This window comes from Piliocolobus tephrosceles, chromosome 6 (genome assembly GCF_002776525.5).
Source record: "Piliocolobus tephrosceles isolate RC106 chromosome 6, ASM277652v3, whole genome shotgun sequence".
NCBI classification, from domain to species: Eukaryota; Metazoa; Chordata; class Mammalia; order Primates; family Cercopithecidae; genus Piliocolobus; species Piliocolobus tephrosceles.
In genome coordinates this window covers 2,757,783-2,782,878 of record NC_045439.1, presented here as the reverse complement: position 1 = coordinate 2,782,878, position 25,096 = coordinate 2,757,783, and the positions used below count along the sequence as shown (strand labels likewise).

At 47.0% G+C, this 25,096-nt stretch overlaps 1 pseudogene; it reads left to right on the top strand.

Annotated features, from left to right (window-relative positions):
• The first annotated feature begins 3,639 nt into the window (after nucleotides 1–3,639).
• Nucleotides 3,640–25,096, top strand: part of LOC113219773 — a 32,525-nt pseudogene continuing 11,068 nt past the window's right edge.

Sequence of the window (25,096 nt, the reverse complement as noted above, 5' to 3'; positions counted from 1 at the left end):
ATGGATGAGCCCAGGTGGGTGGTAGAGACGGATGAGCCCAGGTGGGTGGTAGAGACGGACACACCCAGGTGGGTGGTATAGACCGATATGCTCAGGTGGGTGGTAGAGACAGATGAGTCCAGGTGGGTGGTAGAGACGGACGAGCCCAGGTGGGTGGTAGAGACGGATGGGCCCAGGTGGGTGGTAGAGACGGATGAGCCCAGGTGGATGGTACAGACGGACATGCCCAGGTGGGTGGTAGAGACGGACGAGCCCAGGTGGGTGGTAGAGACGGATGAGCCCAGGTGGGTGGTAGAGACGGATGAGCCCAGGTGGGTGGTATAGACCGATATGCTCAGGTGGGTGGTATAGACGTTGAACCTGCTTAAAGGACTGCTGTGAATCAGGAGGTCCCTCCTCTACAGACAGACATTGCTCCCGCAGACTCACCCGGAGGGCCTAGGACAATGCAATGTCGGGAGGATGTAGGGACGTTGTCAGCCAAGACCTCCATCCAGGACTCCATTCCTTCTGGTCAGGGGGCGCATTGGAGGATTGCTCCGCCTGCCCTGGAGGCGGAACCCACAGCCTCTCTATCAGCTGCCCCTGGGCACACGGGTCTGGCAAGATCCCAGGGGAGGATCCTGGATGGTGGGAACTTTCAGGTTCAAAGGGGACCCCTGGAATAGTGGGTGTCCCATCTCCTAGGGCGCCAGCCTGGGTTAGGTCACATGGTGGTGGGAGAGGGCTGGCCTGGGGCACAAGTGCTTTTCGGGCTTCTGTTCATGTCACATTTGCTGATGTCCCATTGGTCAAAGCCAGTCATTCTACCAAGGTTCAAGGTTGGAGAAACTGGCTTCCTTGTGACGGGAGAAGCTGGAGTATAGTGTGACCCTCCACCCCTGCCCACTCGCTGCAGCTGCCCTCTGATGGCGATTATTTACATCCCCCCATGAAAAATATATTCACCTCCCTCCCAAACCCCCCAAAGTCTCCTCCCATTATGGACGATAGTTGCCGTTCACCATACTGTGACCTTCCATGGGACTGGATGTGAATGGGAAGGACACACTCAACACAGGGGGACATGATGGGAACAGGACAGCCACTGCCAGCAATGCCATTCAAAGCAGAAGGATGAGAGGCCGTGCTAAAGTCCAGCCATCGCATGTGGCCAGGCCCCTCCCTGCTCCAGGAGAGGCAACTGCACCTCCAGATGAGCCCAGTTCTGCCCCCGGGGGTGCTCTCATCATCCACCACTCAATGGCGTGATCTTGGCTCACTGCAACCTTTGCCTCCCAGGTTCAAGCAATTCTTGCCTCTGCCTTGCGAGTAGCTGGGACTACAGGCACACACCACCACACCCTAATTTTTGTACTTTTAGTAGAGACGGGGTTTCACCACGTTGGCCAGGCTGGTCTTGAACTCCTGACCTCAGGTGATCTGTCTGCCTTGGCTTCCCAAAGTGCTGGGATTATAGGCGTGAGCCACCGGGCCTGGTCAAAAAACAAAAACAAAAACAAAAATAAAACAAAACATATATATATATATATATAAACAGGCATGAGCCACTGGGCCTGGCTAAAAATAAATATATATATATATATATAAAATAGCGACAGGGTCTTACTATGTCCAGGGTAGTCTCAAACTCCTGGGCTCAAGCAATCCTCCTACCTTAGCCTCCCAACATGCTGGAATTACAGGCATGAGCCACCATGCCCATCCAGGAGTAGCTATTCTTTCATTCCTTTACTCTCTTAATAAATCTGCAGCTAGGTGTGGTGGCTCACACCTATAATCCCAGCACTTTGGAAGGTCGAGGTGGGTAGATCGCATGAGTCCAGGAGTTTGAGACCAGCCTGGGCGACATGGTGAAACTTGTCTCTGTGAAAAATTAAAAAAAAATTAGCCAAGCATGGTGGTATGCGCCTGTAGTCTCAGAGGCGGTGGGAGGATCACCTGAGCCTGGGAGGTGGAGGTTGCAGTGAGCTGAGATCACGCCACTGCACTCCAGCCTGGGTGACAGAGTGACAGAGTGAGACCCTATCTCAAAAGATAAAATAAATAAAATAATTTATTAAAAAAAAACTTGCTTTCACTTTGCACCTTCTAACTGACATAAGTTTTATTGAAGCTTCCAGAGGATATGCTGTTTCTTATCAAATCCAATTAGTTTTACGTCACCAATGCAGGGGCCAGTATAGTGGTGTGTGGAATGTTAAATAATAAAGATCAGTTTGGCCGGGCATGGTGGCTCACGACTGTAATCCCAGCATTTTGGGAGGCCAAGGTGGGCTGATCACTTGAGGTCAGGAGTTTGAGAACAGCCTGGCCAACATGGTGAAACCCTGTCTCTACTAAAAATACAAAAATTAGCTGGGTGTGGTGGCCAAGCCTGTAATCCCAGCTACTCGGGAGGCTGAGACAGGAAGATCACTTGAACCCAGGAGGTGGAGGCTGTAGTGAGCCAAGATCCCACCACTGCACTCCAGCTTGGGTCATAGAATGAGACTCTGTAAATAAATAAATAAAGATCAAGTCATAGAGATGGAAAGTAGAATGGGGTTGCCGAGGGTTGGGGACAATGGGAATTTCTTTTATGATGGGTGCAGAGCTCTAGTTTTGCAAGGTGAAAGGAATTCTGAAGACAAGTGGTGGTGATGGTTGCATGACAATGTGAGTGTGCTGAACGCCACTGAAGTGTAGACCTAAAAATGGTTAAAATCGTGAGTTTTATGTTCTGTATGTTTCACCACTGAAGTGTAGACCTAAAAGTGTTTAAAATTGTGAGTTTTATGTTCTGTATGTTTCACCACAATTTAATAAATAAATACAAAGTATAAAGGAAAAAAGGAACTGAAGCCTAGATTAAAACAAAGGATTTTCATGTTATTTGACCACATTTTAGAAAGCAGTGTATTAGGACCTTGATACTGTAAGAATGGTTAAGATATTAGCCACAAGGGCACCGCCTAGAAAGGTTTGCCCACCTCAGCTGGGTGTGGTGGCTCAGGCCTGTAATCTCAGCACCTTGTGAGACCAAGGCAGGCAGGTTGCTTGAGTCCAGGAGTTCAAGATCAGCCTGGGAAACACAGTGAGATCTCATCTCTACAAAAAATTAAAAAGTTAGCCAGGCATGGTGGTGTGTACCTGTAGTCTCAGCTACTTGGGAGGCTGAAATGGGAGGATCACTTGAGCCCAGGAAGTGGAGGCTGCAGTGAGCTGAGATGGTGCCTCTGCGCTCTAGCCTGGGTGGCAGAGTGAGACCCTGTCTCAATCAATCAATCAATCAAAAGAATGCCTTCCTCAGACCTACGATATCAGAGTTTGCAATTGTACCATCCCCAGGTGACTCATACAAATTCAATAGTTCTCTGAGCTTTTTCTGAAGTATAAGGTACAAACAATAAAACTTACTTAAATACAGAAATAAAAGATCACAAAGCCCTTTCAGCCAGAGCCGCCATTTTCCAAACGTTCGCCAAAATGACGAACACAAAGGGAAAGAGGAGAGGCACCCGATACATATTCTCCAGGTCTTTTGGAAAACATGGAATTGTTCCTCTGGCCAGGTATATGTGAATCTGTAAGAAAGGTGACACTGTAGACATCAAGGGAATGGGAACTGTTCAAAAAGGAAGCCCCACAAGTGTCACCATGGCAAAGCTGGAAGAGTCTACGGTGTTCCCCAGCACGCTGCTGGCATTGCTGTAGACAAACAAGTTAAGGGCAAGACTCCTGCCAAGAGAACTAATGTGCGTACTGAGCAGATTAAGCACTCTAAGAGCCGAGATAGCTTCCTGAAATGCATGAGGAAAATGATCAGAAAAAGAAAGAAGCCACAGAGAAAGGTACCTGGGCCGGGCGAGGTGGCTTGCTTGCGCCTGTAATCCCAGCACTTTGGGAGGCTGAGGTGGGTGGATCACCTGAGGTCAGGAGTTCGAGACTGGCCTGGCTAACATGGTGAAACCCCATCTCTACTAAAAATACAAAAAATTAGCTTGGCATGGTGGCATGCACCTGTAATCCCAGCTACTCAGGAGGCTGAGGCAGGAGAACCACTTGAACCTGGGAGGTGGAGGTTGCAGTGGGCTGAGATCATGCCATTGCATTCCAGCCTGGGCAACAAGAGGGAAACTCCATCTCAAAAAAAAAAAGAAAAGAAAAAAGAAAAGAGAAAGGTACCTGGGTTCAACTAAGCTCCAGGCTGCTCCACCCAGAGAGGCACACTTTGTGAGAACCAGCAGGAAGGAGCCTGAGCTGCTGGAACCTCTGCCCTATGAATTCATGGCATAATAACTGTTAAAAAAATAAAAGACCTTTGGACTGTAAAATAAAATAAAAAATAAAAAACCAAAGGTCTCTGTGGACTATATTATAGCAGAGGCCAGGATTCATGTAGTTAAGACACGAAAGTGTACTGTTGGCCCTGCCAGGTAAAAGCAAATTGTTTGTGCAAATTAGTGTGGAAATAAGACATTAGCTAGGCCAAGAGCTGCATACCAAGTGCCAGGGACCAGGTGGATTTGCACCAGTAAAAGTGCTACATCTGGGACAGCAACCGTGAGTGGAGTTGGCCACCTGATCACATTTATTACAGGTCAGTCATTCTCCAAGGTTTGTCCAGCATCTGCACAGGTTGAGCTGGTGGGTTTTATGGTATGGGAATGTGATAGCCACATCTCTGCTTCTTTCAAGGCTTTAGTGGTGGCATTAATCTCTGCAATTACCTAGGGATGCAGTCAAGGCCAGGATGAGAGGGAAGCTAGTGAGGCACCAGGGCACAGCATGGAAGGATCTCAGGATGATGCCAGAGCTGAGCCTGCACTTACATTCTGTGCCCAAGAGGCCTTACTGTTTTTTTTGTGTTTTTTTTGTTTGTTTGTTTTGTTTTTTTGAGACAGTCTCACTCTGTCACCCAGGCTGGAGTGCAGTGATGCAATCATAGTTCACTGTAACTGTGAACTCCTGGGCTCAACAATCCTCCCTCCTCAATCTCCAGAGTAGCTAGGACTACAGGCCTGTGCCTCATTGCCCAGCTAATTAAAAAAATTATTGTAGAAATGGGGTGTTGCCATATGGCCCTGGCTGGTCTCAAACGCCTGGCCTCAAACAATCTTCCTGCTTCAGTCTCCCAAAGCACTGGGATTACGGGTATGAGCCACCATGCCAGGCCAATGTGTTACTCCTAAGGAGACCCTCACTCCAAGGCTGTGTAAGTGCAGTGTTGGAATCTGACACATGAATTCACCGTTGGTGGGACTGTAACCTAGCACAAACTTTACAGAAGGCATTTGATTGTTTATTTTTAAAAAATTGGCCAGGCACGGTGGCTCAAGCCTGTAATCCCAGCACTTTGGGAAGCTGAGACGGGTGGATCACGAGGTCAGGAGATCGAGACCATCCTGGCTAACATGGTGAAACCCCGTCTCTACTAAAAAATACAAAAATCTAGCCGGGCGAGGTGGTGGGTGCCTGTAGTCCCAGCTACTGGGGAGGCTGAGGCAGGAGAATGGCGTAAACCCGGGAGGCGGAGCTTGCAGTGAGCTGAGATCTGGCCACTGCACTCCAGCCTGGGCGACAGAGCAAGACTCCGTCTCTACCGTCAAAAAAAAAAAAAAAATATTAATTCTGGCTGGGCACGGTGGCTCACGCCTGTAATCCCAGCACTTTGGGAGGCCGAGGCGGGTGGATCACGAGGTCAGGAGTTTGACACTAGCCTGACCAACATGGTGAAACCCCGTCTCTACTAAAAATACAAAAATTAGCTGGGTGTGGTGGCGGGTGCCTATAATCCCAGCTATTCGGGAGGCTGAGGCAGGAGAATTATTTGAATCCAGAGGCAGAGATTGCAGTGAGCTGAGATTGTGCCATTGCACTCTAGCCTGGGTGACAGGGTGAGACTCCATCTCAAAAAAAAAAAAAATTAATTCCAAGGTTTCAAATTGTCACTTCTCACAAATTTGTTTTTTTCTGTGAATTTTAAATTTTTGGTTTACATTTTTGCCAGAGTAGTACATCAACATAGTTTCAAAAATCAAATAACAGCTCTAGAACTTACATTACAATGTCCATCCTGCGCCCCCTGCCGCCACCACCCCAGGCCGCCCCTTTCACCTCTACCCGTGTCTCTGGTCCTTCTTGAGTTTTAGTTTTGAATGTTCTATATTGAGTTGTTACTATGTAGGTCTTGAACAATTCTTTTAAAACATATTAACAGAGCTTTTCATAGTTTTAGGCAATATTGTGAATCAGATCCTTTCCCCCTAAAAATGATCTAACTAGGTTCTCAGTGTAAAATGTAAACCTACTGAGTTTTTCGTATTTATATTATAATCAGTGACATTTCCAGATTGTGGTATTTGTTGTAAGAGACTTTTGGTTTAGTCTCTGATTTTCTGGGTGAACAATCCTGTCATTTGGGAGATTATACATTCATATACGCACTATGTCACGTCTGCATAAGACACATGTACCCTGTCTAATGGCACACATAAGACGCGTATAAACTGCTGGTATACAATCAATTGTTTGTTAGGGGTGCCAACAAATGACCTACCGCGGCACAACCTGAGGGAGGCAGGCAGGCGAAGATCAAATATAATCGTCATTCCTGAAAAAACCACCGTGAAGAATGTGGCTGCCATCTGCAGGCCACAGCTGCCCCATGTGAGCGCCACCAGCGACAGACAGATGCTTTGACCCAGATGTGGGCAGCAGTGCTTCCCCCAGGGAGACATAAGAAGGAGAAACACTGAATAAGTTTAACAAGTTAAAGCACAGAGAAATGGGCTTAATACCTTCACCCGTCTGCCAGTCAGATGAGTTCCCCTTCACCTGGGATAGGGGTTGGAAAGGGGGAGAGAGAGGAGGCCAGGCCATGGCTCTGGCGGATCCTACACAGGGACAAAGCTTGCCGCCACCGGCTCTGCCCATGGGCTTCCCGTCCACACGGCATCTTGGAGAAATTCCTGGTTTTCTTTCTCTGTCTCTTTTTTGTTTTTGAAAGCAGCTTACAGTACTCCATTGTTTGGGTGCTCTGCGATGATTTCCCTGCTGTCTGCTCATGGGCATTCAGGGAGTTTCCAGTATTTTGCTGCTATAATAGAAATGACTTAGCCCGGCACTGAAGTTACTCTGTGGGTTTTTCCTGCGTGTGTGTTTTGTGCTTTGTGGTTTTTTTTTTGAGTTGGAGTCTTGCCCTATCGCCCAGGCTGGAGTGCAATGGTGCGATCTCAGCTCACTGCAACCTCCACCCCCTGGGTTCAAGCGATTTTCCTGCCTCAGCCTCTTGAGTAGCTGGGACTACAGGCGCCTGCCACCACACCCGGCTAATTTTTGTATTTTTAGTAGAGATGGGGTTTTACCATGTTGGCCAGGCTGGTCTCAAACTCTTGGCCTTAAGTGATCCGCCTGCCTTGGCCTCCCAAAGTGCTGGGATTACAGGCGTGAGCCACTGCACCCGGCCACTTTGCATAGCTGTTAGAGAATGAATAAGATACATTCCTGGAAGGGGAATGGCTGACTCACAGGTTCTTGCATTTGTCAGCCTGACCCATGAGCCCAAATCACCCTCCGCAGGGACTGTGCAAAATTATGTTCCCAAAGCAGTGAGTGAGATGGCCTGGCGGCCGACAGCCTTGCCATTATAAATGTTAACTATTCAACTAAGATCAGATGGTACCTGGAGATGGGGGAGCAGGGAAGGATGAGAGGCATGGGTCACCCAGGGGTATGGTGAATCCTTTGGTGGTGGTGGATATGCTCATTATGCTGATTGTTGTGATACTCTCACAAGTATATACACATATGCAAATTAATTAAACACACACTTTAAATATGTGCAGCTTATTGCATGTCAGTTATATCTCAATAAAGTTGTTTAAAAATCATAAAACATTAGTTTTTTGGTCCCCATCAGATTGTCAAAAAAATAAACAAACAAGGTAATTGCCTCTAGTCCTGACAACGTGTAAGGAAGCCAGCTCCCTATCCGTGAAAGAATGAATTAGCATATGTTTTTTGGAATTAATTTTTGAACTCATTTGAAAAGTGTTTCTGTTCTTTGTGGAAGAAAAATTGTATTGCTCCTCCTTCAGCTGTTAGAACTAAGATCCTATTAATGCATTTCATTTTTGACTGGGTAAAGCAGAATTCCATGGGTTTGCTTTCTGCTTCTCAGGCAACTAATGAATTTTCAGATCCTGTCCTTAAAAATGAAAATGTGCATCAACGAAAAAAATCTAAGACAGGGTTAAAGATTTCTCCTTTCCCTTGAAATCACGGAGGAGAGATATTCTAAATGATAAAGGCTGATCAAATAATTTGATTGGATAAGGTGTGGAATTAAGACCATTTGCAAGAGTATAAATCTTGTTTTCCTGTGGGAAATTAGGACTTGTGTGAAACTTTGTAACTGTTATCAACTTTCCAATTTCTCAATTACCATGAACTGTTATTGAAACAGAAGAGCTTTGTAATGTTTCTAAAGCTTTAGAATTTGAGGCCACGGTTTTTGAAAATAACTTCAAATAAAAACCTGGAATTCTGGCTGGGTGTGGTGGCTCACACCTGTAATCCCAGCACTTTGGGAGGCCAAGACGGGTGGATTACCTGAGGTGAGGAGTTTGAGAAACCCCGAACTCCTTTAGTAGAGAAATCCCATCTCTACTAAAAATACAAAATTAGCTGGGTGTGGTGGCAGGCGCCTGTAATCCCAGCTACTCGGGAGTCTGAGACAGGAGAATCACTTGAACCCAGAAGGCAGAGGCTGCAATGAGCCAAGATCACGCCATAGCACTCCATCCTGGGCAAGACAGAACAAGACTCTGTCTCAAAACAAACAAACAAACAAACAAACAAACAAACAAACAAAACAAGCCCTGGGATTCTGCTTGGTTGTCTTGATAACCTGCTGCCTTAGTAGCCCTGTTATAATTACATTTCTGGATTCTTAAGCCATACAGGTCCCTGGGAGAGTCCTCAGACAAACGAGATGGTTTGCATCTCTGCTAAAATTTTTTTACCTTAGTAAAGAGATTTCTTATCTTAGGCCGGGTGCAGTGGCTCACGCCTGTAATTTCAGCACTTTGGGAGGCCAAGGTGGGTGGATCACCTGAGGCTGGGAGTTCGAGACCAGCCTGACCAACATGGAGAAATCCCATCTCTACTAAAAATACAAAATTAGCCACGCATGGTGGTGCATGCCTGTAATTCCAGCAGGAAAATTGCTTGAACCCAGGAGGCTGTGGTGAGCTGAGATTGTGCCATTGTACTCCAGCCTAGGCAGCAAGAGCAAAACTCTATCTCAAAAAAAAAAAAAAAAAAAAAAAAAAATTTCGTATCTTAATAAAGAGATATTGAACAGGATCTTTGAGGTAATAATTCTACTTGTAGGGAATGTATGTTATCAGAAATATTAGGACAAACCTGTCATTATTCATACAAGGATCCTCATTGTAGGGAAAACTAGAAACTCCCAAACTATCCAGCAAGAGGGAAAGGGGAAAACAACTATACTACACAATGCAGTGTGGCCATTCAAACAAGGAGGCAGATCTGTTTCCGCTGATCTGGAAAAGCGTCCATGACATGACATTAGTGAAGAATGCAAATTTGTAGAACAGTATCTGTGCAGAATGGTTGTGCTAGTATAGACGTGTTGGCACCAAAATGTTCAAGGGGAAGGGGAAGGTGGCAGGATCCAATCTGTACTTCACGTAATCCCTTAAAATGTGTGGGATGGTGGGTGACTCTTCTCTGTTCAGATTTTTGCACACAAGACGGTATTTTGCATAAGTATAGTGGGAAAGGCATCGAAGACATATTCATGTTTGTAGTGCTTGAATAATTTAACATTTCTTATTTTGATATTTAGTTTGAACATTTTCTATAAGAAGTGCTTTTAAAACTAGAAAAAAATTTTAAGAGTCGATATAATAAATTCCTACAGCTTTACTTGAATAAGGGTGCCTAGGATTTTTCTTGAATATGAACCTGTCACCCAGCTGGTTGTGTGTTGAGGTCAGAGGGTGGGACCATCCCTGAGGGCAGGGCTGGGACATCTCCCCATGAGATTCGTCAGTCCTTCTGCCAGCTCATCCGTGAAGACTTCAACCCAGGTCAGGGCCTGGGGCCTGGGAGGCTGGAGGCTTAGCGTGGTGGGTTCTTCCCTTTTCAAAGGCAAGCACTGTCAGGCACCTTGGTCCAGACTCCAGGCCTGCAGAGGCACAGAGTGCACCAAGCGGGGGCAGTGGGAAGGGCTAGGGTGTGACCCCAGGACAGGCTCCGACCCCAGGACAGGCTGGGCTCAGGCTGCACCTGTCCTGTGTCCTCTGGGTTGCTCTGTTGTTCCACCACCCCTAATCCCACAGTAAAATCCTGTCACCCTCACTGCCTGGTCTCCGCCCCGTTGGGGGTGAATGAGCAGCTTCTCCTGTGTTTGGTGCAGAGGCCTGAAGGAGAAGCCTGAGCTGGGGGCAGCCATGTTCATTTGGGGACGGGGCAGGTTTGGTCAGCAGAGGGTTTCCCCTACCCGGAGGGCAGTTGATTCTCAGGGCTGCGCAAAGTCTGGAACTTCAAGGGCAGGAACCGTGTCCTAGGACCAACTCTGTCCACCCTCCCACACCCTCCCGTGGCCATGACCTTGGCCCCACTCTCGGTCAAATAGAGAGCCTGGCCCTCATGTGTGCAGGAGCCCTGGGGTCCATCCTGAGCCCAAACAGGGGCTGGAGGGTCCACATTTTTGCAGTGAAGGGCTCTGCCTAGCTTCACCCCAAGCAGGCCCAGGCAGGGGCAGCTCTGTCAGGTGCCCTCTGTCCCCAGGTCTTTCCTCGGAAAGCAGCGAGCATCTCAGTCCCTCCCACTGCGTGGGTGGGTGGAGTTCAGAAGAGTGGGAGAAGAAGGGGAATGCTTCCTTTTTCCAAAATGATCCAAGGATTGTTCTGGAATTGTTTGCCAAGGGCTGTGTGGTCATGTGTTCTTCTAGACTGACTTAAAGAAAAAACGGTGTTGGTGTCCCCAAGGAAGCAGGGTATCCAGGCTGGAAGGACAAAAGCCAGGTGGGCTGAGGGGCTGGCGGGGCCATATCTGCCACGAGAGAAGGGAAACTGAGGCCTGGCCATGCAGGACCCCTCTGCCCCTTTGCACTGAGGGGAGGGAAGGTCTGAGTCCCCGGGAAGCAGAGCCAAGGCCAGCTGGGCAGGGGACAGAAGCTGGGTCACCCCTGGGACACCCAAGCAGAGCGATGCAGCCCCTGGGATGGGCTTGGCTGGGTCTCTCCTCGGCTCTTTTCTCTCCTGTAAGACGGGAACATGGAAAGTCCTTCCCCACGAGGGGGACAGCCCAGCATACTCCCCCATAGCTGGTGGCAATGCCCTGGAAGTCCCGGCTGTCACGGCTCTGGCTGCCCCTTTCAGATGCTGTCTCGATGACATGTGTCTAGGTCCAGCCTGTTCACCAAGCTTCAGCCCTCCCATCCCTCACCCTGGGGACTAAGGGACAGCTCCGGACTAGCCCAGTCTTTCCCGAGTGCTCACGTGCTTCCCAGCTTCCTCCAAAGGCCAGCAGTCCCAGCGAAGTCCTGGGAAAGGCAGGCCAGCCTCAGGCAGCTCCAGTGAAGGCTGTGACCACCACAGGGAGCGCCTCTGCCAGCTGGTGGCCTCAGGGACTGCCCAGGACTGTGGAACACTCAGCTTCCCAGGGGGAGAGACCCTGGCCCACTGTGGGCAGCGGAAACTGTGGCTGCAGAGGAAGCTCTGGGGAGCTATGGGAGCCCCTAGCCCAGGGGAAGTGGGAACTTGGCCGGATCCAGGCCTTGCAGGAGGCTCCCTGCGGAGTTGCAGAGGGGCAGTTTCCCTTCCGCAGAGCTGCTTTCTCACCCTTGTGGTGGGACAAGCCCTCTCCTGCCCCTTCACTCAGGTCCTGAGTACTTCTGAGCCACGGGTGGGCAATTTATGACCCACTTCTAACTACAGAGGAGCCAGGGCAGCTCACCAATGCCAAGTGATGGAGAAAATCAGTGGGAGGGAAGCACAGACTCCAACGTTTTTTGCCAAAGTGCTGGTTGGAACACTTTTGAATTCTGGGAAGTCTTGTAATTATGGCAACATATAACCTTCTTTTAAAAAAGCACAAGTGTAGTGGTATGGGCCTGTAGTCCCAGCTACTCAGGAGACTGAGGTGGGAGGATCACTTGAGCCTTGGAGCTTGAGGCTGCAGTGAGCCACAGTTGCGCCACTGCTCTCCAGCCTGGGTGACGCAGCGAGACCCTGACTCTGAAAAAAATTAAAAATCATGGAGCTTCCATCAGATGATCCCCTCAGATCAAGGCACCAAGTTACTTTTTCCAAGCTACTTGGAAATATTGTCCTTTTGGGTCTTGCATGACAGGTCCGTTAGATGAGACCCAGAAGTTTGGGCAATTCAAGGGAAAATGGGCGGCCGGGTGCCATGGCTGACACCTGCAACCCCAGCACTTTGGGAAGCTGAGGCGGACAGATCACCTGAGGTCAGGAGTTTGAGACCAGCCTGGCCAACATGGCAAAACCCTGTCTCTACTAGAAATACAAAAATTAGCCGGGTATGGTGGTACACACCTGTAATCCCAGCTACTCGGGAGGCTGAGGCAGGAGAATTGCTTGAACTCAGGAAGCGGAGGTTGCAGTGAGCTGAGATCACGCCACTGCACTCCAGCCTGGGTGACAGAGTGAGACTTTGTCTAAAAACAAAACAAAACAAAAAAAACAAAAAACTTGGCCAAGCCACAACTGCCATACTGGTCTGGGTCAACCTTAAGTTCTCCTTTTTTAACCAGAAACAATATTCCCTGAAACCAGAAGTTAGGAAAGGACTACAAGCCATCGTTGATAACTTAAGGTTGCAGGCCTTCCTCAAACTCTGCAACAGCCCTTGTCATACCCAATTTTGGGGGTACAAAAACCCAACAAGGAATGGAGACTAACTAATTTGAGACCTCCGTTATTCACCCAGTGGTTCCCAATCCATATACCCTGCTAGCTCAAATACCTGAAGGAACTAAATGGTTTACAGTCCTGGACCTAAAGAATGCCTTCTTCTGGACATTGCATACCCTGACTTTCAGTATTTGTTTGCATTTGAAGAGCCCTCTAACTAAACCACCCAGTTGACTTGGACAGTGTTACCTCAGGGGTTCTGAGACGGCCCCCACTTGTGTGGGCCAGGCATTGTCAAGAGACCTCTCCAAGTTCCTTTATCCTCAGGTTACAGTTTTACAATTCATAGGTGACATTCTCCTCTGTGCTCCAACTGAGGAAATCTCTCAGGAGGACAGAAAGGCGCTTCTTAATTTTCTGGCTAACAGAAGATATAAGGTTTCAAAACCTAAACCCCAGCTCTGTCAGACTTTGGTGAAGTACCTAGGCCTGGTCTTGTCAGAGGGGACCAGAGCATTGGGTGAAGAGAGGATTAAATCCATCTCCTTCTTTCCCCTCCCCGAAACCCTCAAGGAACTAAGGGGATTCTTAGGCATTACTGGATTCATAACTGGGTACAGTGAAATAAATAGCTTATCCCTTATATCATCTAACAAAGGAGACTCAGGCAGATAAAACTCACTGTGCAATTTGGGAACCAGAGGCTTTTGACCAACTAAGCAAGCCCTGCTTAAGGCACTGGTCTTTAGTTTCCCCATAGGGAAGACATTTAATCTTTATGTGTCAGAAAGAAAGGGAATGATGGCCTGGGAGTTCTAACACAGGCCACAGTCCAGTCCAGCAGCCTGTAGACTACCTAACTAAGGAGTTGATTTGATAGCTGAAGGATGGCCAGCCTGCCTCCGGTCAGCTGCAGCAGTAGTCTCGCTGGTACTGGAAGCTACTAAGTTAGCCATGGGGAATAATGTAACCATTTCTACCCCACATGATGTGGAAGGACTGCTGTCTTCTAAGGGGAGTCTCTGGCTAACAGACAACTGCTTCCTCTGATATCAAGCTCTGTTATTAAAGGGATCTGCAGTCAAATTAAGAACGTGTCCCTTCCTAAATCCAGCCACCTTCCTCCCAGAGGAAGCTGGGGAACTTGAACATGACTGCGAACAGATAGTAGTGGAAACCTATGCAGCCAGGGAGTACCTCAAGGAAACCACCTTAGAGAACCCTCACTCTTTATGGATGAAAGTTCTTTTGTAGAGCAAGGGATCCACAAAGCAAGGTATGCAACAGTTATTCTGAACAATATTGCTGAGAATGCATCTCTCTCCTTGGGTATAAGTGCTCAACTAGCTGAGCTAATCACCCTGATGAGGGCACTAGAATTAAGTAAAGGGAAAGCAGTTAACATTTCTACTGATTCTAAGTACACTTTCCTAGTCCTCCATGTCCACGCTGTTATCTGGAAAGAGAGGAACTTCTTCACAGCTAAAGAGTCTCCCATTAAATATCATCAGGAAATTAATAGACTATTATCCTCGGTTTTCCTTCCACAGGAAGTGGCAGTAATACAGTGTAAAGGCCATCAAAAAGGGATGGATGAAGTAGGCGAGGGAAATAGGTTGGTGGACCATGCAGCTAAATCAGCACTGAGAGTGCCTCTGATTTCTGATACACTTGAAGCCCCACTGATCTGGGAGGGACCCGTAAGAGAAATAAAACCTCAATATTCTCCTACAGAAATAGACCGGGCCATCTCTCGAGGATATATCCTTCAGCCCTCAGGATGGCCACAGTGTTGGTAGAAGAGCTGAGGTAGGACTGGCTTGTCTGTCATAATATAAAAGAGTCTTGGAAGATGTTCAGGGTCCAGGGTCTAAAATCCCTTGTGGCCTTTGGAACACCAAGCTCTGTGCCAAAGGTGGAAGGCTGCCCTGCTGTACCACAAATCTAAGCCCATGGCTTGGATGGAATTCAGGGCGCAGGGCACAAAACCCCTCGCAGTCTCTGGAACACGCACAGACTTGTTGGTTGCTCTCCCAGGCTAGTAAACATGTTCTCCATTATCTTAAGCAGCAGAGCATATTCTATATGCATCAAAGAAAATGCTAAACCGTCACAGCTATGCTTGATGCACCCCTACTTTCTACCCCTCACCTGTTTACCACCACATCCGTGCATCCTCACCACCTGGTTTTTTGTGTGATCACCAAGAAAGAGTGTGGCCTCCCAGAGCTCAGGGTCTTCGCAGCCTCCATACCAGCGTTGGCCCCCTGGACCCACCTTATGCACTCTTAACTTGTCTCTTCTCATTCCTTTGACTCTGCCAGACTTTGTAGCCCCCATGGCCTGGTGTTGAGTCTGATCACCCCAACGTTTCTGGTGCCCATTGTGGGGCTATGAAGACCCCAGTGAAGAAACACCAGAGTGTGCGGAAGCAGAGGATGCATTGTCAGAGGACACCCGAGAGTGACTGAAAGAAGCTTGGCGGGAAAGCTGAGTGCTCAGAAGAACCAGGGTAACAATGGGACAAAATGAAAGCAAACATTCTACTTATTTAAATTTCTCAAGGCATTTATTACGGAGAGGGAGAGTGAAGGTCAGTACTCAGAATTTATTAACACTCTTTCGTACAGTAGAGCAGTTTTATCCATGGTTCCCAGAACAAGGGACAATGGAGTTAGATGAATGGGAAAGAATTGGCAGAAATTTTTTAAAGGCCCATAAAGAAGATGCCAGAATTCTAGTTTCTGTTTGGTCAGTGTGGGCATTGATAAAGGCAGTTCTTGAGCCATTTCAAACAGATGATGAGGCAGATTCAGATGAGAAAGAGGTAGACGAGTGTAAAAAATTAACTTCAGATTCTGAATATGAAGAACAGCAACTGGAAGAAATTAAAGAAAAGAAAGGGAAGCTGAAAAAGGTATATTTTACTAGCCTGTTGGTTCCACCTGCTGAATTAAGTGAATGGCCACCTCCTCCCTCTCCCCTTAATGGGCGAGAAGATGAATTAGCTGCAAAAATTACTGCTTCTGTAGTGGCAACATTAAATATGGGGAACAATTGGTGGTGCTACACAAAGTTCTATTCAGAAGGCTAGAGCTGAAGAAGAGCTAGAAGCATGGCAATTTCCAGTTACTATAATTCAGCAAGGAGGACAAAACATAGTTAATTGAGCCACTTTTCCTTGTAAGATGTTAAAGGAATTTAAGCAAGCCATTAGTCAATATGGGCCAAATTCTCCTTTTGTACAAACTTTACTAAAAAATGTGGCTCTTCATAATAGATTAATACCATATGACTGGGATACTTTAACAAAGTCTGTTCTCACTCCATCTCAGTACTTGCAGTTTAAAACTTTGTGGGCTGATGAAGCTCAAACTCAGACAAGAGAAAATGCACAAGCACAGCCGCCTGTGCCTATTTCCTTTGAACAGTTAATGGGGTTGGGCCCTAATTGGGGCCAATTAGACAATCAAGCAGTAATGAAAAATGTTGCCATTGTTCAGTTATGCACTGTGTGCTTACGAGCATGGAAAAAAATAAATGTTACAGGGAAAAAAATATCCTTCCTTCATTAGACCAATGAGAGGGAAGGCTCATTTGACTGAATATATTAAGACTTGTGATGACATTGGCGGTAACTTACATAAGGCTACTCTTTTAGCTCAAGCAATGGCTGAATTAAAAGTGGGGAAAAATATGCCTTGTTTCTCGGGCTCTTGTTTTAATTGTGGGCAGTTTGGACGCACAAAAAAGGAATGTTAAAAGGGAAATCAATAGGCAAGGGCTACCACCAGTAAGCAACAAAAAAGTCCTGGTATCTGCCCCTGATGTAAGAAGGGCAATCACTTGGCAAATCAGTGTCTTTCTAAATTTAGCAAAGATGGGCAACCTCTTTCAGGAAATGGGAAAAGGGGCTGGCCTCGGACCCCCTCAACAACCCAAGGCATATGCGGCACTGTCAGTGCCCCTACAAATGTACAGCAATTGTCCCCTGCCACAGCAGGCAGTGCTGCTGTAGATCTCTGCAGCACAATTCCTGTTTCCTAACTTCCTGGAGAGCCACCAAAGAAGGTCCCCATGGGAGTTAGGGGCCCTTTACCCTCAGGAACAGTTGGTCTATCGCTTGGAAGATCTAGTTTAAATTTAAGAGGTGCCACTGTACATACAGGAATAATTGATTCTGATTATACTGAAGAGATTCAATTAGTTATTAGTTCCTCAATTTCATGGTCTGCTTCCCCAGGAGAAAGAATTGCTCAAGTTGTTACTGTTATCTTATGCAAAACTGGGAAGAAGCACAGTAAAAAGAATAGGAGGCTTTGGTAGTGCGAATCCAGCAGGAAAAGCTATATGTTGGGTTAATCAAGTGTCTGACAAAAGACCTATTTGTACAGTAACCATTCAAGGTAAAGATTTTGAGGGGCTAGTAGATACTGGAGTTGATGTTTCTATTATTGGTTTAAATCAACGGCCCTGGCATTGGCCAAAACAAAAGGCATCCATTGGTATTGTTGGAGTCGGGGCTGCCTCAGAAGTTTTTCAAAGTTCTTTAATTTTGCCATGCTAAGGGCTAGATGGCCAAGAAGGGACAATTCAACCTATTATTATACCTAGTCCTGTCAATCTGGGGGGTAGAGACTTACTACAACAATGAGGTGCTGAAATATCTATTCCTATGGCTCAGTATAGTAATAATAGTAAACAAATGATGAGAAAAATGGAATATCTCCCAGAAAAGGGACTGGGAAAAATGAAAGTGGCCAACCAGAATCTTTAGAACTAAAAGGGCAAATGGATCGAACTGGATTAGGGTATCATTTTTAGGAGCGGCCATTGCTGAGCCTCCAACTCCCATTCCTCTTGTTTGATTAACTGCCAAACCAGTTTGGGTGGATCAATGACTGCTGAAACAGGAAAAACTGGAGACTTTAAAAATTTGGCACAGAAACAATTGCAAAAGGGACACATGGAGCCTACTTTCTCTCCTTGGAATTCTCCTGTTTGTTATTAAGAAAAAATCAAGGAAATGGAGAATGTTAACAGACTTGAGGGCTGTTAATGCTGTGATTCAACCCATGGGCACATTGCAACCAGGGCTGCCCCCTCCAACAATAATCCCCAAATACTGGCCTCTCATAGTAATAGATTTAAAAGGTTGCCTTTTTTTTTTTTTTACCATTCCTTTAGCTACTCAAGATTATGAAAGATTTGCTTTTACTGTTCCCGCTATAAATAACAAAGAACCAGTGGACGGATACCATTGGAAAGTACTGTCACAAGGCAGGTTAAATAGTCCGACTATTTGTCAAACTTATGTCAGAAAAGCTATTAAACCGGTTAGAGAACAATTTAAAAAATGCTATATTCTCCATTAAATGGATGATATTTTATGTTCAACTGAAACTAGAGAAGAATTAATGTTATTCTACAAACAATTGGAAAACACTGTAACTGCAGTGGGATTAATCATAGCCCCTAATAAAAATCCAAACTTCTGCTCCCTTTCAGTATTTAGGAATGAAAGTAGAACAAAGTACTATTAAGCCTCAAAAGGTTCAAATTAGAAGAGATAATTTAAAAACTCTAAATTATTTTCAAAAATTATAAGGAGACATTAATTGGATTCATCTCACCTCAGGCATTCCTACTTATGCTATGTCTCATCATTTTTCTACCTTATAAGGTGATTCGAACCTTAACAGCAAACACTCTCTATCCAAAGAAGGGTTAGAGAAACTTCAATTAATTGAAAAAAAAATTTCAACAAGCACAAGTAACTTGAATTAACCCTATGTAGCCATTACAGTTTTTAGTTTTTCCTACTAAACATTCACCTACAGGAGTTACTGTTCAACAGAATGATCTGGTTGAGTGGCTTTTTCTACCTCACAATACAGCTAAAATGCTCACTCTGTACTTAGATCAAATTACTGTACTAGCAGGACAAGCAAGGCTGTGCACAACAAAGTTAATGGGATATAATCCAAATCAAATTATAGTTCCATTAAACAAACAACAAATTCAGCAGGCTTATATTAATTCCCAGGAATGGCAAGTTAATTTGGCAGGTATTACTGGTGTTCTTGATAATCATTATTCTAAATTCAAAATATTTCAATTTCTTAAATTAACATCATGGATATTGCCTTCCATTACTCAAAAAGCCCCTATTGAAGGGGCCATTACTGTTTTCACTGATGGATCTAGTAATGGAAAAGCCTCATTTGCAGGACCTCAACAGCAAGTTTTTCAAACTGACTTTGCTTCTGCTCAAAGGGCTGAAGTTATGGCTGTAATAATAGTATTAAAAATGTTTAAACAGCCAGTAAACATTGTTTCTGATTCAGCCTATGTAGTGCAAGCCACGCAAAATATTGAATGTGCCTTAATTCAAAATGAATGTGACTGATGACCAACTTAATCTTCTATTTCATTCTTTACAGCAATCAGTACAACAAAGGCATTCCCCTTTCTATGTCACTCATATTAGAGCACATACTAACCTCCCTGGCCCTTTAACTAAACTTAATCAAAGGGTGGATAATTACATGGGGAAGAGGATTTGCTTGTGTTTCTCCAGGTGACAATCAGATGCCTGTGTGGGTGCCCACCAAACATCTGAAGAACTATCATGAGCTACAGCAGGAAGAGAGGACTCTGGGAAGAGACAGATATGAGTGATGGTGCAAATAAACATCTCAGAGACGAAGGAGAAAACTGATCTCCCCAAAACAACACCCCCTGTCAGCAAGAAGTAGCTAAGATCAATCATTGTTCATATTCTAACAGCAGTTAGATGTGCCTCTTCCAAGGTGGGGAATGATAGGGACAGAAGGCAAGGAAATTCTGGGCAGAAAAGGGCAGGTCCCCAGTGAAGGCCTGAACCTGAAGACTGGAACCATGGCCCAAAGTGAGAACATGCCTTCCTGTTTTCCTGCTCAAATGTTGCCTTTTCCAAAACCACCCATGGCCCGCCCCCCCCCCCCATCCTGTGCCTATAAAAACCCCAGTTTCCACTGGCAGAGAGCAGAGAAGAGGAGAAGCATTTGGACATCAGAGAGTACAGTTGGATGTTGGAGAGAAGCAGCTAGACTTCAGAGAGACGGCTTGATGGCACTGCTCCAGGGAAGATCACCTTCCTGCTCCATCCCCTTTCCAACTCCCTTTCCCGATGAGGGCTGCTTTCATCGGCAATAAAATCCCCCGCATTCACCACCCTTCAATTTGTGTGACCTGGATGCCAAACAAGAGCTGAGGTACCATGGGTGCAGATGCAAAAGGCTGTCACACTGACCCCCTGCCCTCACTAGTGGAAAGCAGCCACCTCATGAGAAAAGGCAGAGGGCCCACTGAGCTGTTAACACTTAAGCCATCTGTGGATGGCAGAACTAAAAGAGCACTGACTGTAACATTCCTTCTGGGGCTTTGGGGGTCATGGGTACTTCTCCCAGATGCTGCTGCAGGGCCCACGCAGTTCTGCCCCAGCCAACACTCGAAAGCACTCACCCTGGCTGCTGCAACTGCTCACCTGCCTGTTCCCTCCCACAAGGGTTGAACACAAGGGGTTTGGGTGAGTGGAGTTTTCCCCTGCTGGTGCCGAAGCTGCCAGCTAGCTCCAGTGCCTGCACTTCAGTTCCTGCCCACGAAGGGGTCAGGGGAAATTTCCTGCTTCAATGGCTGCAATATTCTGAGGCCTGCAAGGTGGGCACCTTCCCCAGAGGCTGCGCATGTGCTTCTGCCAGGCCCTGGCTGAAGTCAGTTTATTACACTTAGTAGTGAAGGAAATAATATATACAGTGGTCCATTTCCAAGACAATGGGCCTTGAATCGGCTTAGGTCAGCAAACTACAGAAGAAACAAGATATACTAGGCCCCTGCTTGGATGGCTGATGCCTGCTTTTCAGCCTCCCCCTGCCCCCTCTCCTGCTTCCCTCTTAGGTGCCCTCATCCAAAGCAAAAAGTTTAGTCTAAAATGAAAGTTTACTAGCCTGCAAAATAGCTTGCTTTGTCTGTTCTTAACAGCCTGCCCAGCTACTTAGGTCACAAGTCAAATACTTGAAGAGCCCCTGAGCTAACTAGGATTGCAATGCATTGTGGGCTGCAACAAAATGCAACAAGACAACCCTAAAGAAAACACCTAAAGCCCCTGCCCAACAGCCAATAGGCGATGTCCAGAAAGATTGTGATCCCATAGTCCTCAGTCTGTGAGGAACCAGGGGAGGGACCTACACACTAGGGGATAAATTGCTTGTTGAAACTGTGCTGGGTGTGCCAGCCCATCAGACACCCAATCTTGCAAGACTGTCATTAAAAGTCTCATTTTCGGGCCGGGCACAGTGGCTCAAGTCTGTAATCCCAGCACTTTGGGAGGCTCAGAAGGGTGGATCACATGGTCAGGGGTTCAAGAACAGCCTGGGCAAGATGGTGAAACCCCATCTCTACTAAAAATACAAAAATTAGCCAGGCGTGGTGGCGGGTGCCTGTAGTCCCAGTTACTTGGGAGGCTGAGGCAGGGGAATCACTTGAACCTGGGTGGCAGAGGTTGCAGTGAGCTGAGATTGCACCACTGAGCTCCAGCCTGGGCGATAGAGTGAGACGTCTGGGAAGATTGTGATCCCACAGTACTCAGCCTATGAGGAACTGGGGGAGGGACCTGCGCAGTAGGGGATAAATTGCTTGTTGAAACTGTGCTGGGTGTGCCAGCTCATCAGACACCTGATCTTGCAAGACCGTCATTAAAAGTCTCATTTTCGGGCCGGGCACGGAAATCTCAAAAACAAAAAACAAAAAACTCTCACTTTTGTTGTTCTCTGGGTCTCTGAGTCCATTCTTTGGGTTTGGACAGATTAGTTTATTTCTCACATTTCTCACAGTAGGAAATGTGAGTTCCGGGGGAGCATTTGCCAAGCGTGGGTTCACTCTGGGTGACCCAACTGTGACTGTGAGACCCTTTGTGCACCCAGTACCATGTGGAGGGGACTTCCTTGGGGACATTCCACGTGGGCACACAGGGGTTTGTGTTCTGTTTCCCCTCCCCTGGAGCCCATGGCAATCAGTGTTCTCATCCACCCCCTAAACTCTCCTGGGCTGACCCCACAGAGTCCTGCCTCCTTTCCCTGGGGCCTGATTACCTTGCCAGCTCTCCAGTCTTTTAAAAAGACACGTTTTAAAACACCGAGTCCACCGTATGATCTGGTTTCAGTGGGAGCATTGGTCTGACCACACAGGTCCTCCCACCGACTCTCCTCCCACTCCTGTATCTGTGGCCCAAGCCCACTTCCTGGCTTATTCTCCTAAGAGGCTGAAATCTGAAGCAGAAAGGAGCTGGGCCCAGGAAATTAACTTGGGGCATTTTTTTAATGCTACGCCCAAATGTTCCCGTGTGACCGGTTATTGGAACCTGCACCGATGTGTCCAGGGGAGGGCCTTTCCCGCTGCCAGGGGGATGCCGCCACACGTGAGCAAGGGCAAGGGTCCCGCCCCTCCCTGCCCCCAGGAGGCCTTCCAGAATCGACCCAGGGTTGCAGTGGCGGATGCAGTAGAAACCAGGAGAATCAAACATGGGTGGGGCTGGGTGTGGAACCCCAGGATTCTGGCCCTGAGCTGCAGTGGGCAGGGTGGGAAGAGGGCACAGTGTGAGACCCCGCCCACCTCATGGGGTCCCTAGAGGGAGCCCGTGCCAGGAGTCCTGGGATACAGGAGGCTCCACCCCAGGGAAGGAGGCCCCACGGCTCCCTCAGCACCCAGGGCCTCAGGTGTGTGCTGGAAAATGGGGCCAGGGTCACTTTTAAATATTGTCAATGATTTCCTCAATTATTCAACTGGAGTGACTCAATATTCAAATTGTGATTACCTAATGATTTTAAAAGCTTTGTATTAATACTTTGGAAAAGTATAGACTCACAGGAAGTTACCAAAATAGTAGAGTCCTGTACTCTCCCCAGGTCCCTCAATGGTGACATCTCACTAAGAATCAAAACCAGGAATCTGTGCTCTTTTTATTTTTTTATTTTATTATTTTTTTGACACAGAGTCTCACTGTATCACCCAGCCTGGAGTGTATTGACGTGATTTCAGCTCACTGCAACATCTGCCTCCCAGGTTCAAGCAATTCTCCTGCCTCGGTCTCCCAAGTAGCTGGGATTACAGGCGCCTGCCACCAGGCCCGGCTAATTTTTGTATTTTTAGTAGACACGGGGTTTCACCACATTGGCCAGGCTGGTCCTGAACTCCTGACCTCAGGTGATCCGCCTGCCTTAGCTTCCCAAAGTGTTGGATTAAGGGTGTGAGCCACCGCACCCAGCCTTGTGCTCTTTTTAAATAACACCTTATTCAAATATAATTCGTGCAGAGTGCACAATTTCCTGGCTTTTATATATCCATAGGGCCTGATGTCACTTTTAAAGAAAGTCAAGATGGAGAATGGGCTGAGCCTCTCTCTGGCCAGGGGTTCCACGAGTGCACGGTGGGGTTTCATGGTCTCCTGGAATGGTACCTGGAGGCCTTTCCCCTCTGTTGCCCCATGGCAGGGCTGCCTGAGCACCACAGAGCATGCTGCCGTGGGTGGGCAGAACAGGCCCCTCCCGCAGGGGCACTGAGTGCTGTAATTTGTGCAGACTGTGTTCTGAGAGTTACTTTTGCTATTTGAAAGGCTATTTAGCCAATTTAACACAGAATTCCACCAGATTTGCAAGTTTTAAGTCACTTATAGCATTGTATGCAATAGTAACATTTAATTTCCATGTAGTTGTAAATATATTTATGACCTACTTACCAAAGTTTTTTAAATAAGAGATAGTGTTTCCTGGGTAACTTAATTTTATATAGAAACAGAGGGAGCCCAGCTCAGTCAGTCTGCATTATAATTGACATAATTAACATATGCACTTGAAAGCTGAGTGCAAATAGTTTAAAAATGTTCTGGGGCCTCTTATTGGATTCTCCTTCTTGGGCAGGTCCGGGCTGTCAAATGCTGTCCCCAGCATCCCCAAATCTACAAAGTAGAAGCTTAAGATCTGCAGAGATGGGTACAAAGCCTCAGTAAGACGGCTAGGTTGACCAGCTTGTTCCAGCTCACCTGGGATCCTGCCAGCTTTGAAGTGGAAACCCTGAGGTCTGAGAGCACCCTCAGTTCTAGGCAAACCAGACTGTTGGTTGCCCTTCCGGCAGCATGCCTGCTTGACTTTGATGCAAGAATTTCTTAACACACACATGCTTCTTCCTGTCAACACTCCAGCTAAAGGCCAGTAGACCCACTTGTGGCTGAGCAGTTTGAGCTCCTTATGCATCACGGAGAGGAAGAGCAGGCACCACAGGAAACGTCAGACATGTGCTCAGAGGGGTTAGAAAGAACTTGTACCCACAATGAGCCAGAACTGGGGGCTTGGGGGAGGGTGTGAAGAATCAGGGGTTCCCCGTAGTGTGGATGCTGTCAGAACTCAGGCTGGTTCTGTGATCAGGCGTCTCAACAAAGCTCCTCGGCAGTGGGCAGAGAAGAATGGAGAACCCGTAAAGCAGCTGCTGCCACTCATTTTTGCCAACAGAGGGGCTGGCTGGGAATTTGAGGGTGGCACAGTGACCTTGCTTTTGTCTGTGTTCGGACAAAGTTTAAAGTGGCCTTGTCTTGTCTAATTCTGTCACCGTCTCAGAGACACCCCGTCTGATATTGGTGTTCTGTGAGGTGGCTCCTGTCCGACAGGAGAATAACTCAGCCCAGCTGTGTCGCCACCAGCTTCTGGGGACATGGCTGCTCCTTTTTTCTCCTCCCACAAAGCAGGGAAAGGTAAGGAGAATACTGTTAAAATGGGCCAGGCATGGTGGCTCACGCCTGTAGTCCCAACACTTTGAGAGGCTGAGGTGGGTGCATCACTTGAGCCACGAGTTCAAGACCAGCCTGGGCAATATGATGAAACCCCGTCTCTACAAAGAATACAAAAATTAGCCAGGTATGGTGGTGTGCACCTGCAGTCCCAGCTACTTGGGAGACTGAGGTTAGAGGATCGTTTGAGCTCAGGAGGTTGAGGCAGCAGTGAGAGGAGATTGTGCTATTGAACTCAGCATGGGTGACAGAGTGAGGCCCTGTCTGAAAAAAAAAAAAGAGAGAAAGAAAGAAAGAGAAAGAAAGAAAGAAAGAAAGAAAGAAAGAAAGAAAGGAAGGAAGGAAGGAAGGAAGGAAGGAAGGAAGGAAGGAAGGAAGGAAG